This window comes from Festucalex cinctus, chromosome 19, assembly GCF_051991245.1.
Source record: "Festucalex cinctus isolate MCC-2025b chromosome 19, RoL_Fcin_1.0, whole genome shotgun sequence".
NCBI lineage: Eukaryota > Metazoa > Chordata > Actinopteri > Syngnathiformes > Syngnathidae > Festucalex > Festucalex cinctus.
The window spans coordinates 6,216,454-6,228,676 of record NC_135429.1 but is presented as its reverse complement, the minus strand read 5'-3'; the positions used below and the strand labels follow the sequence as shown (position 1 = coordinate 6,228,676).

Sequence of the window (12,223 nt, the reverse complement as noted above, 5' to 3'; positions counted from 1 at the left end):
TTTAAATCACTATACAAATACAAAGTACGAAATAACCACCAATCACTGGTTAATAAACAGTTATCGGGTTGGATGATTTTGTAATACACTAATGCGAGATTGACAATCCAATTAGTCGATCGAATCCAGGTCCAGAAAGTAAAAACCCTGCCACAGTTTGGCTTTAGCCCCAGGTGCTAGCTAGCTAGCTAGCTAGCTCCCATTGTGCTCGTTTACCTGGTAGGGAGCTAGCTAGCATCAAAGGCTAAAGCTAAACTGTGACAGCGTTTTTAACTTTTTGGACCTGGATTTGAAACCTCTGCAATTGAATAAATCGATAGAATAATCAATTATAAAAATATTCAATAGTGACAGCACAAGAAAACTGAAGGAAAGAAAACCGTCAGAGTTCATCTTTGTAGTACGAGCTGTCAATTATGTCGCCGTGTCAGGTGTCGTCTGCCGACTCCACTTGTTGAATTTGAGTGTAATACAGCGTGTTGGCTCTGATTGTAATCAGTGTTCCAGCCTTCTGCTCTAAGTACGCAAACCTCGCTGCAATCTGTGCGTTTGCTATCATCAAATGCCACCATCCCTCGCTATGTATGCTTTTATACAGAAAGTATTATGAAACAGGTGGCAAACCGAGCACCCGGGGGGAAATCCTCAAAAGACATTTGAATCCATGTAATTAGATGCAAACACCTGATCTTGGGCTTAGAATAATGCAGAAAAAATAATAATCTTTTGTGCCATTTTATCGGTGTTTCATCCGTCTGCGCAAGATAACGAGATCCACTGCAGGAGCTGTGACAATTCTTCTTTTGCCAGTTTGATTCATACCAAGAGATGCTTATACTATTGCGATTACCTTTGTAGGTACGGTATATGACGATTAAAATAACCACAAAATAAACTTGTATTACAGTAATCTGACAGGGTTAATTAAAAAAAAACTTATTTGCTAATTATCCACCCAACTCCAACTAGAAATTAACATTTAATACAACCGTAGTACAATAAATCATCATCATTTACAAAAAGGCAATTATCACAATTAATTTGAGTTAACTTAAAGTTACTTCAAAGCCACCAATTTTTTGAACTCGCAATTGATAGCCGCCCCTTACTTGGAAATGCTGTACTGGAGGAATTCCAGTTGCAACGCAACAGACACATCCACGTCAAAATTTAACAGCAACAAATTTTATCATAATGGAGACTGGGGTCAAGTTGTATTTTGCAATTTAAAAAAAAAAATGCATAATTTCACAACTTCAGCTCAAAGATTAGACAGCTCTTAAAATGCAAAGTAAAACGCACTGAGCCGTCACCAACGTATTACAAATGCAATTATGCCATCTAGTGGCAGATGATGACCTCAATACAAATCAATCACATTTTTACAGGACAGTACATCTTTTTAATTTTAACTATGAAATTACTAATGACTAAAAGATGCAGCCATATTTTTTTATTCGTTTAACATTTTTTTCCCCACTTTTATGTTAAAAGTATGAAAATTGTACTGTACATTTAGAAGAGATATAAAATTTGCAATTAATCGTGAGTTAACTATTGAAGTCAAGTGATTAAAATTGAGGGGTTTTTTAGTTCAGATTTTCACAAAAGTGCCATTTCAAAAGGTCAAATTAAGTTCGCCAATAAAAGATATTGGACATTTTAGGTTCATTCAAAAGCTAAATATTTCGTAAATAGTCGAATGAGGGAAAGTGGAGTTTAAAGCCAAGTTAAAAAAAAATAAAAAATTATTAAAAAAAATCTAAAGCATCACTTTTAGACTTTCAGGTAATTGAAATTGTGCCATAAGAATCAATGCAACTCATTTGAGAGACCATCCACATGCTTTATTGGTGCTAGAGTAGAGTTCAAAACATCTTTTTGATGTTTGTGTGCATGAATAGCATCTATGAACTGGGGTGCTTCTATATTATATCTCGCGTATTCATTTCATTCAATCAACTACAAGTAAATTCGTTGACCGACTGCAAAAGACGAAAGTCACCATGCAGCGAAGGCAATAAATCCGTTTGGCTGTTGAGGGCCCCATGAGGCCGTTTGAACTTCCACGTGACAATGAACATTGAAAGTCTTTAATGCCTGTATTGAGAGAGTCGCCGGCGCACAGCGGCGCGCCATAAACATATCCCAGAGCGTCGACATCACTTTGATCGGCCCACAATAGTCGAGTACTTTAGGGATAATAACGGTAAGATCACCTCTGCGTTCCCGCTCTCATCCACTCGCCGTATCACTCTGGCACAAGTCAATGAGGGGAGCATTGTGCTGAGAATCAATAAGAGGAAAAGGGCAGGCCGGAAAGAGCCAATGCTTTCGCCATTACGTGAATTACACCGCTGGATGCAAAATGAAGGGGCTATCCCGAGGAGATTCTCCTTCACGGGTCGCGTCGTTAAGCCGCGCGGCCGTTTGTTTGGAGCTTTTTGTTTTGATTAGCGGTTTGAACCCGGCGATGGACTTGGCTCGCTCGTTTGTCAGCCATTTTACTGGAGGGGGAACGTTGGCATTCGCAACAGATTCCTTGGCAGCCGTTTGTCTCCGAAGGGGAACTGCGGTTCTGCCAGGATGCACAACAGCGACGTTTTTGACGTCAAGAGCGCTTGGACGAGCGACCCTTGGAAATTGTGGCCGATCAAGGAAACGTCAGTCAAGGGCGAATACAGTATATGCGGTTTGATGAGGTCCACTGATGCATCGAAAACGTAAAAGGCAACAAACAGACTAAATTCATAGGGCAATCATGCATCGGGCCCTCCCAAGGGTTGTTAATTGCCTATTCATACAACCAGAATGACTTCCACAGCACCATCTTTCTATAAGATCTTCAAAACAGTTCCTTGGCAACAAGATTCCACAAGATGACACCAAAGCGCTACTTTTATATTAGACGGGCTAGGGCTGGGGATATGGCCAAAAAACTTTTTTTTTTTCTTTCAGTCATTCTGGACAATTAAGATTTTAAACGATTTTAAACAAAATATACCAAAAAATATATTTCAAGGTTTAATTTATTCAAAATAGGGGTGCCAAAATGAGTGTGTTAATTAGGAGTTAAGTTCCTATCACGCCACGATATTAATTATTTCGGCGGATTTCTTTATTATTTGGTTTATCTGCATGACGTCAAATTGGTCAATCATTGCCGATAATTATTGGCGGATTTCTTTTATCATCTGGTCTATCTGTTTGACGTCAAATTGGTCGATAATTGCTGATAATTATCGGCCACCTCGTGAGTTAACTATTGTAGTCATACGATTAATTACGATTAAAAATTTTAATCGCCTGATTTCCCCAATTCAAGAAATAATGTGTAAAATGTTCAGACAACAATGTATACTAATTTTAAATCAGCTTTGACTTAAACTTCAAATTCAACAAATTACACTTTTACTGCGTTTAATAACCCAGAAAAAGTGTTTGTATGCACCTGATTTTCACAATTTAGCTCATTTTCAACAATTCGATTTTTAACACATTCACTGCCAGTCCAGTACAAAAAAAATTGACATTGACGTCTTTTTCCGTCAATGGCAGTGAATGAGTTAAAATGTTAAATTAATCGAATTCATTTGATTTATTGCCCAGCCCTGGCTTTGATGCAACCAACATATCCCCAACCATCCATTTTCCATTACCTTTCAAACTAAAAAAGTAACACAAACAGATAAAGGACAAAAATTCATTTAAAAAAAAAAAAAAAAAAAAAAAAGATAAAAGAAAAATTCACACGGGATAGAAACTGATCCCTGAGCCTCCCCCAAGGCTTTATAATTGCCTGTTCGTGCGGAAATTATGCCAAAACACTAAATTCAACATGGTTCCTTGGCACCAAGATTCCATAAGCTGGCACCAAAGCACTCTATCTATATTTGACAGGGCCTTTGGCACAATCATTTGGCATCTTATCTTGATCAAGCATTCCCCTACTAGTAGCTCCTGAGCAGCAGGGAGGACGAGTGACATGTTTGACAAGGGTGTGCCATACAATGTTATTGTGACTCGTAGCTCGAGTCCAAATCCACAACCGCCACGCTGACCTCAAACGATTGACCTCATTTAATAATTACAGGACTGACTGCAAATTCCACTCCAACCTCTTCATCCGTCGCCTCCTCGTCCTCTCGTCCACCTGAGACTTGAGTCAAGCAGGCAAGGTAGAGATCAGTCGCAAGAAATTTCTAACCCAATGAGACGCCTTCGCTTTCGAGCGGTCATTCGACAGCGGCGGCACAAAGTGATGAGCGGCGCGGCGGCCTCATCCGTTCATCGTTATGTGACAGCCAATCAGTCACTCAAATGACGACATGGCACCGTCTTATGACAAGTTATTTCTTCCATCTTAGGCAGCTGGCTAAGGTGAAAAATCTCCTATCTTAGCAGCACTTAGAATTGGTAATCCCTGCCTTTGTTACATCTCGGCTGGATTACTGTAATGAACTTTACTTTGGAATCAGCCAGTCGTCCCTCCAGCGTCTCCAGCTTAGCCAAAATACTACTGCTCGTCTCCTTACTGGTGCCCGTAAGAGGGAACACATAACCCCTATATATGTACTTCAAAATGTTTGCTTTGTTACCTTGTTTACTGCACAACCGATTTATGTTTCATGTACAGCACTTTGTATACAGCAAATCCTGTTTTGAAAGCGCTTTATAAATAAAGTTGAGTTGAGAATTAAATCGCATTTAACACCTGCAGTTTTCATGTCGCCGTTTGAAATTCTACAAATTCTCCAGTAGTCGAATTTAAATCCCACCAGATTATGTCATATTCTGCCATCTTAACTCTTTGACCGGCAAAAACGTTTAATGACGACTAGTAAAATTGTCATCTACTTTTTTATTTTTTTTTTTATTTTTATCAATGTTAAGTGCAACGTCTGAGTGCAGCGCTGCCTAGTCAATGGGTTATGGAATCAAAAAGACCAACTAACAATGGCCAGTAGATGGCAGCATTGTGTGTCTTTCCAATGGGCTGCCGGTGTATGGAATTACAATGAAACATGACGGAATCTGATGAATGCTCGTAATCGGCAAAATCGGCTGGCACTGTGGGGGTTGTGTTTTGATAACGCGTGGCAGTAAAAGAGTTAAATCCAAATTTAAAGCTCAGGTCGGCTTTGAATATTTTGCAAAAATATTAAACGGCCCTCCACATAGCGCAGCTGCTGTGACGATCACATTATCTATCCATCTGTGCGGTGGGACGATTTTTTTTTTTTTTTAACTGCAATTTCAGGGGAAATGTATTCGTGTGTCGCCTAATAGCGGCTTTTTCCACCAGCTGCAGCTCCCCTTTTTAGTTAATGATTGTTATTTCTGTGCGGATAAATGCGTCAAGCCCTTGTTTTCTAAACATGTGGCGAGGCTCGAAAGCGACGGGTTAACGTGGGGAGCACAAACGCTGCTTTTGCATTTGGCGATATTTGCGCCGTTTTTCACGCCCCTCGCAGGTTTTCCAGCTGGCTCCTGCAAACGACGCACCTGTGAGCTCCTGCTTTTAGCACATCCTCTCGCTTCCTCTATATGCATTTTAGGAATAGATAGAAAATGAACAGCATTTTGTGGGAGTAGTTAACTCATTCACTGCCATTGACGGAAAAAGACGTCAAATTATTTTTTGCTGGTCTGGCAATGAATGTGTTAATAAATAACTTAAAAAAATAAAATAAAAAAATCAAAGTGGCCCTTGCAGCTTTCTATTTTTCTGTATGTGGCCCTCAGAGGAAAAAGTTTGGACACCCCTGCTGTACATTATATTAACAATTTATAATTGCTTCATTGATTTTTACCATGTTTAACTCATTAATTGCCATTGACGGAAAAAGACGTCAAATGATGCATTTTTTGCTGGTCTGGCAATGAATGTGTTAACGATGAGTTGTGAACACTCCCCCCCCTTCATATTTGCGTGCACTTGTTCAAAAAGCCAGATGTGTTTGTCCCAGTCTTCCCCCTGCACTGAATTCTAAAGAAACAACAGTTGGCCCCTAATTACTGGAGGCACACCGCGCATGTGTGCGTGCTCGTGCGACCGCGTGACTCGCTTTGCAAATTTGTCATTTCCAAAGCTAATCAGGTACGTGCCGGAGTGGCGAACGCGCTCGAGACTCGGGAGGGCGGCGATGTGCACTTTGACTCACGCGGAGAGCGACTCGGTAAAAAGTTGCACGCGGAGGGAAGGGGAATATAAACAACGCGTTGTCGGTCTTCTGGCGAATCGTGACCTGAATTGACGAGAAGGGGGAAAGCTCAAACAGCCAATTAGCATGGGTGCTTGTTAAGACAGCCACTTAACACATTGCGTGTCAGCACGGATTGGCCTTTCACAGCTGTGTTGGGGCTATTGATATGAATGCTGATAAATGCATTAAGAGAGGAACGACTCCATACTCATTGGTGGAATCGTCCCCGGAGACACAAATAGCTCATCCGCTGTTTGCACTGAACCAAAACAAATACATTTCCAAATCAAAATGTTCAACATAAAATGTTACTAGCTTAATGCTAACACATAGCAGGAAACATGATCGACACGCTAATGGAAGCTAGCATACAGTCAACCTACCCCCATCATAAGGAGTTCAGTTCCGGACCATCAAGTTAAATCCATGAATATTCTATTCAAAAACTTTGTAGGTGTGATTTCATAAAGTGTTTAAAACACACTTTTTAAAAAAATACCACAACACATTTAAAAAGATAATATAGTGAGAAAGTGCAAGAGCTATCCTCTGTGTTTATGATAAATATATCTTGTTTTTGCCAAATAAAACAAAAAAAAACAACAAAATATACATCAATAATCATGCCCAAAAATGTACATAAAGGTAATTTACTGTGGGTGTAAAAAAAGCAACATTAAATGGATAATTCACTTATTTAGCCCATTATAGCAATAAAAAGTTAATATTTTGCCTGTAATTAATTTGATACTAAGAGTGAAAATAGGAAGTACTGTATTTCAAACATCACAGTTTTTGCGGGAGATTATTGAATATCAAATATTCTTTCATCTTTTATCAACCAACAACAACTATGATTCATTTCAAATACTTTGTTTGCACTCCTTTCAAATTTATTCATAAAGGGGTTAAAATGCATTGTAAGTTTTTGCTGAAGATTAACCAGATTAATTTGATATTCAACAATCTTCAGCAAACATTTTTTTCCATACTTTCAAATTTACACAGAAAGTGAAAACAGGAAGTATTTCAAACACTTCCTAGTTTTTGATGAAGATTGTCACATATTAGTTCAAGGGATACTTTACTTATTTAACCATTTTCGGCAGTCAAACATTAATATTTTGCTTATAATAAATTTGATATTTTCATTATTTTTCACGTACAATTAGTACCTTTGAAAACACATTTTGCAATTTGCTGTCGACTGAAAATGACATCACAAGGGCTCGGGCAACCAATCACAGCTCACCTGATTTCGAGGTTAGATCATGTGACATTCACAATCTGAGCTGTGATTGGTTACCCGAGCCCTTGTGATGTCATTTTCAGTCGACAGCAAGTTGCAAAATGTGTTTTTAAAGGTACTAATTGTACATGAAAAATAATAAAAATATCCAATTATAAGCAAAATATTAATGTTTGACTGCCGAAAATGGCTAAATAAGTAAAGTATCCCTTTAACTAATATATGACAATCTTCATCAAAAACTAGGCAGTGAATACTTCCTGTTTTCACTTCTTTCTGTATAAATTTGAAAGTGTGAAACAAATATTGGCTGAAGATTGTTGAATATCAAATTAATCTGGTTCATCTTCAGCGAAAACTACGATGCATTTTTAACCCCTTTATGAACAAATTTGAAAGGCGTGCAACCAGGAAGTATTTGAAATGAATCATAGTTTTTGTTGAAGATTAATAAAAGATGAAATAATATTTGATATTCAATAATCTCCCGCAAAAACTGTGATGTGTTTGAAATAAAGTACTTCCTCTTTTCACTCTTTCAAATTAAAAGTGTCAGTGTAATAAATAGTGCGCTACCATCTAGTGGACAAAAGTGGAATTACATCCAAAATAAATGCGAACCCAGTTAAGTTAGCTTCATGTTCACCCATATACTGTAATTTCATTTCACAAAAAGCCAATTAGCTTAATGCTAACACACATTTCAGCTGTGACTAGCAACAGTTGGTAATCAATGATGTCACCATTTTTTTTTTTTATCTATAGACCACTTTGGTGCCAAAGCAACACACTTAAAGCAAATTGTCAACGTGTGAATGAATGGCAATGTATTTGCTTTTTCATTTTGCTTTCTGAGAAGAGGCTTGGAGGGTAGAGCACAGTTTGTTTGTTTTTTCCGAGAGACCGAAATGGAACAGCGAGTGAGAGATTGGGAGTTTAGAGGACGACCCTGCGCGAGCGGCAAAACCACAGCAAAACGTGACGGTGGGAAGCGGCAGCTGGAGTTGGAAGATGAGAGTGTCGCCGATAAGCAAACGGGTGAATAAAGATGGAGGAAGAGGAGGGAGGGAAAAAAAATGTCCACGGAGATAAGCTAAGAGGGGATTGGTTGCGGAAGACAAACTAGTCCAGGGAGGGGAGAGAGAGGATGTCGGTGAGATGCCACATCTTTTTCGCTCACTCCCGAGAGAGGGAGAAAGACGCGAGCGAGGTCAGACGGGCCCCGCTGATTGACTGGCAGCAAGTACGGCCGTCATTCAGCATCCACTCGCTCTCCAGACGCTAGCTTAGCTTCTTGCGATGGGGCCAAGGGCACGCCGCGCGCTCACATTCCAGCAAGGGAGGGATTTACAACTGCACGGGCACCGGCATACGGATCCTCCGTCCACAATTACTTGGGGGGGCCAAAAAACAACAATGACAGAGGAATGTGAAACAGGAATCATTCACGATGATAGCAGCAAAATATTCCAAATCCAGAACCGTTTGTAGTCAGCAACAGATATGATTCATTGTGAATTAACGTAATAAAAAACAAGTTTCTGACATTAAAAATATTTCCTCATCAGAAAGAAGAACGTTCAAAAGAAGTCAAAACACTGTCAGAAAACAAAAACATGGAAATCTACCTGATAACAAAGTAGGGCTAGGAGATATGGCCAAAAAACAAAATCCATTCTGGACGATTACGATTTTACTCCATTTTAATCAAAAGTTTAAAAAAAACAAAACAAACTAAGCATTTCAACAAGGTTTGATTTATTCAAAAATAAATATTGTGCAAAATGTTTAAATTTAACATACATAGCTTGTGCAAAAAAAAAAAAGGCTACTCATAGCTTTTGCATAACTTAAATGCCACATAGTAGGTGCAAAAAAAAAAAAGAAAAACTGCTCGTAACTTTTGCTCAACTTAAATGCCATATATAGCTTATGCAAAAATATATATAAATAAAAAAGCTACTTATATCTTTTGCATAACTTAAATGCCATATAACTTGTGCAAAAAAAAGCTACTCATAGCTTTTGCTCAACTTAAATGCTTATGCAAAAAAAAAAAAAAAAGCTACTCATAGCTTTTGCTCAACTTAAATGCTTATGCAAAAAAAAAAAAAAAAAGCTACTTATTGCTTTTGCATAACGTAAATGCCACATAGCTTGTGCAAAAGGGATAATAGCTTTTTCTCAACTTAAATGCCATATATAGCTTATGCAAAAAAAGCTACTTATAGCTTTTGCTCAACTTAAATGCCACATAGCTTATATAGAAAAAATGCGACTCATAGCTTTTGCTGATGCGTATTTATTTATAAGCACCTCAATTTCATGATTTAGCCAATTTTCCCATTGTGGTACTTTAAATGGACAAATTTATTTGATTTATCACCCAGCTCTAGTACAAAGTATTTGTACTCTAGTTACTTTCCACTACTAGCAAGTCCCGAAGGAAGTAGCAAGCTGCACGCTGCCCAATGAAACCAAAACGGGAACCTTAGCTCCATTCTCAAGGGATATTCCATGAAGAAGGCGCTCGCAAGTTAAACAAGCCACAGGTTTCCTCTAAATATGTGATTATTAATTACCACGTTGTGGAATCCAAACATCCACAATGCAGTGGCAAAGTGTGTCTCAGCAGACTGCTGGCATCCAAGATGCTGCCAGACAGAATACATCAGGCTTCTCAAACGCAGCAGTGCACCTGCTGATTAGGCCAGGGGAGATTGCTGTGTTTGTACTGCCCTCCTGTGGTCACAAGATGTACTAACCAAGAGGTTCTTCATATGGGCCTTTACTGCCATCGTGAGGGGAAGTGATGGCAATGGACATTTCACAGTTTTGTTTAGATAGTAGATTAGTTTTGTATAGGTAGATTAGTTTTGTATAGATAGATTAGATAGATAGATAGATAGATAGATAGATAGATAGATAGATAGATAGATAGATAGATAGATAGATAGATAACCTGATTTGGTCATGTGACGTTCACAAGCTGAGTCGTGATTGCTCGTTACCTGTGCCCTGAGCAACTGTGGTGTCATTGTTGGTCGACAGCAAGTGACAAAATGGCCCCTGAAAAAAAAACTGAAATGGACAAAAACAAACAGATTTTAATGGTTAATTCATATTCCACAAATACAATATTAATCTGAATACATGATGACTTGGCTTTAGACTACAGGAGCTGATTTGTATTTTTTTTTTTACTTGACTTTTTGTTCTTATATTTAATTGCGGTGTTAGTGTTCAGACTGTTAATTGTTACAGTGACATAATATTAAATGTACATTTTAGAATAAATCCTCTGTCTTGTCTTTTGGGTGTTGAAGTTTTTAAAAGGCTACAAAACGGGAATGGCCTGCGGGGAATCACTGTGCAGAAAAATCTTTTGTGTGTATTTGACACGAGACAGTGGATCACAACAGACTAATTCATGTATGTCTTTTACATATATTCATTTCCGTATCAAATATTTATGACAATAAGCGTATTTGTTTTTCAAATGAGCGCAAGCGCCATCAAGCATTTCAGACACACCTCATTAGAGAAACACAGCCACGAGCCAACATGCATTTTTAAAGTAGCACAGTCCACAGTGGCAACAGGAGTTTCGTGGCCTCCATTTGCGTCGCCATCTTTTTCTTAGCTGTATTTTGTACAGTCAAAAGTGGAACGGAAGGAGACAATTTCACTGAAATGTTCTGAATGTAGGGCTGTGCAATTAACTGCAATTCAATTACAATTTCTATTATTATACACTCTAAAATTACAAAATCAGCATAATCATAAAAATATATAATTGACAAATTTAATAAATTTAGTTTCATCCAAAAGGAACTTGCATAATCAGTGTTTCAAGGAATTTTATTTGTCATATTTTTAAAGTTTAAACACCACTTATTTTGTACCAAAAAAAAAAAAATGATTGTCCTAATCGTGAATTAAATAATTCCAATATAATCATGATTATTATTTTCTTCATAAATCAAGCAGCCCTAACTTCATGCTCTTCCAATCATCAATTAATGAACATGCGAAGCCATCAAATTATACGCAATGGTGTCAAGTAAAAATAAACTGAGATCATGAGGTAGCACAAACATAAAAAATTAAAAAAAATTAAATATAAAATAAAAAAAAGACGTCAGCACATACCTCACAAATTTAGGTCAGATAAGGAACTCTTCTCGACTTTTTTTTTTTTCCCCCTCCATGTTTTCCCGACAGGTCACATCGGGCGTGGCAACTCAACGTTTCTCAACAATTTTGGGTAATTTCTTCTTGCACTGAATAGAAGCATGAAATGGTACAAACAACACCAAGTTACCATTCACACAAACATTCTAACATAAAATTATACACAAAAGAAACAAACATCTCTTAATCAGTTTACCATGTGGCCTGAACAAACATTTCAAAAGAGTTCCACACCTTGCAATATGGCTGACTTCTCCGTCACTAAATGAGTCCCAGCAGAAACATGTACCAGAAGAAAGGTTCCCACCTAATTTAGCCTCAGTTTGAACTTTAGCAAAAATTCACTTCCCACTGTTCCAGGGAGACCGCACAAATTTAACTGTAGGCCTTACTTCCTGAATCAAAGACTCTTTAATTAAAGTCAAGGGATTTGCAAGCCGTCCAGCCAAACACAAAAGGCCACTTTTGGGGTCTTGAGAAATTCTCAGGATGACTTCCTGGTCTTTGCTGCTCCTTACGTGGAAGCAATACCACCAGGCTGGCCGTCGACTGGTTGCTCATTGGCCAAGTTAGA

The 12,223-nt window shown here is 38.2% G+C and overlaps 1 long non-coding RNA gene across 9 annotated transcripts in view; it reads right to left on the bottom strand.

Annotated features, from left to right (window-relative positions):
- The window catches only part of LOC144007646 (uncharacterized), a 71,497-nt gene extending 59,274 nt beyond the window's left edge, over positions 1-12,223 (bottom strand). For 2 of the 9 annotated variants that reach the window (XR_013280287.1, XR_013280295.1), the window contains exons 1-3: positions 11,884-12,157; positions 11,608-11,738; positions 10,467-10,536 (exon numbers count right to left, since the gene is read on the bottom strand). This is a non-coding gene — a long non-coding RNA (uncharacterized LOC144007646). The other 7 variants (XR_013280290.1, XR_013280294.1, XR_013280288.1 and 4 more) reach the window with 7 other exon arrangements.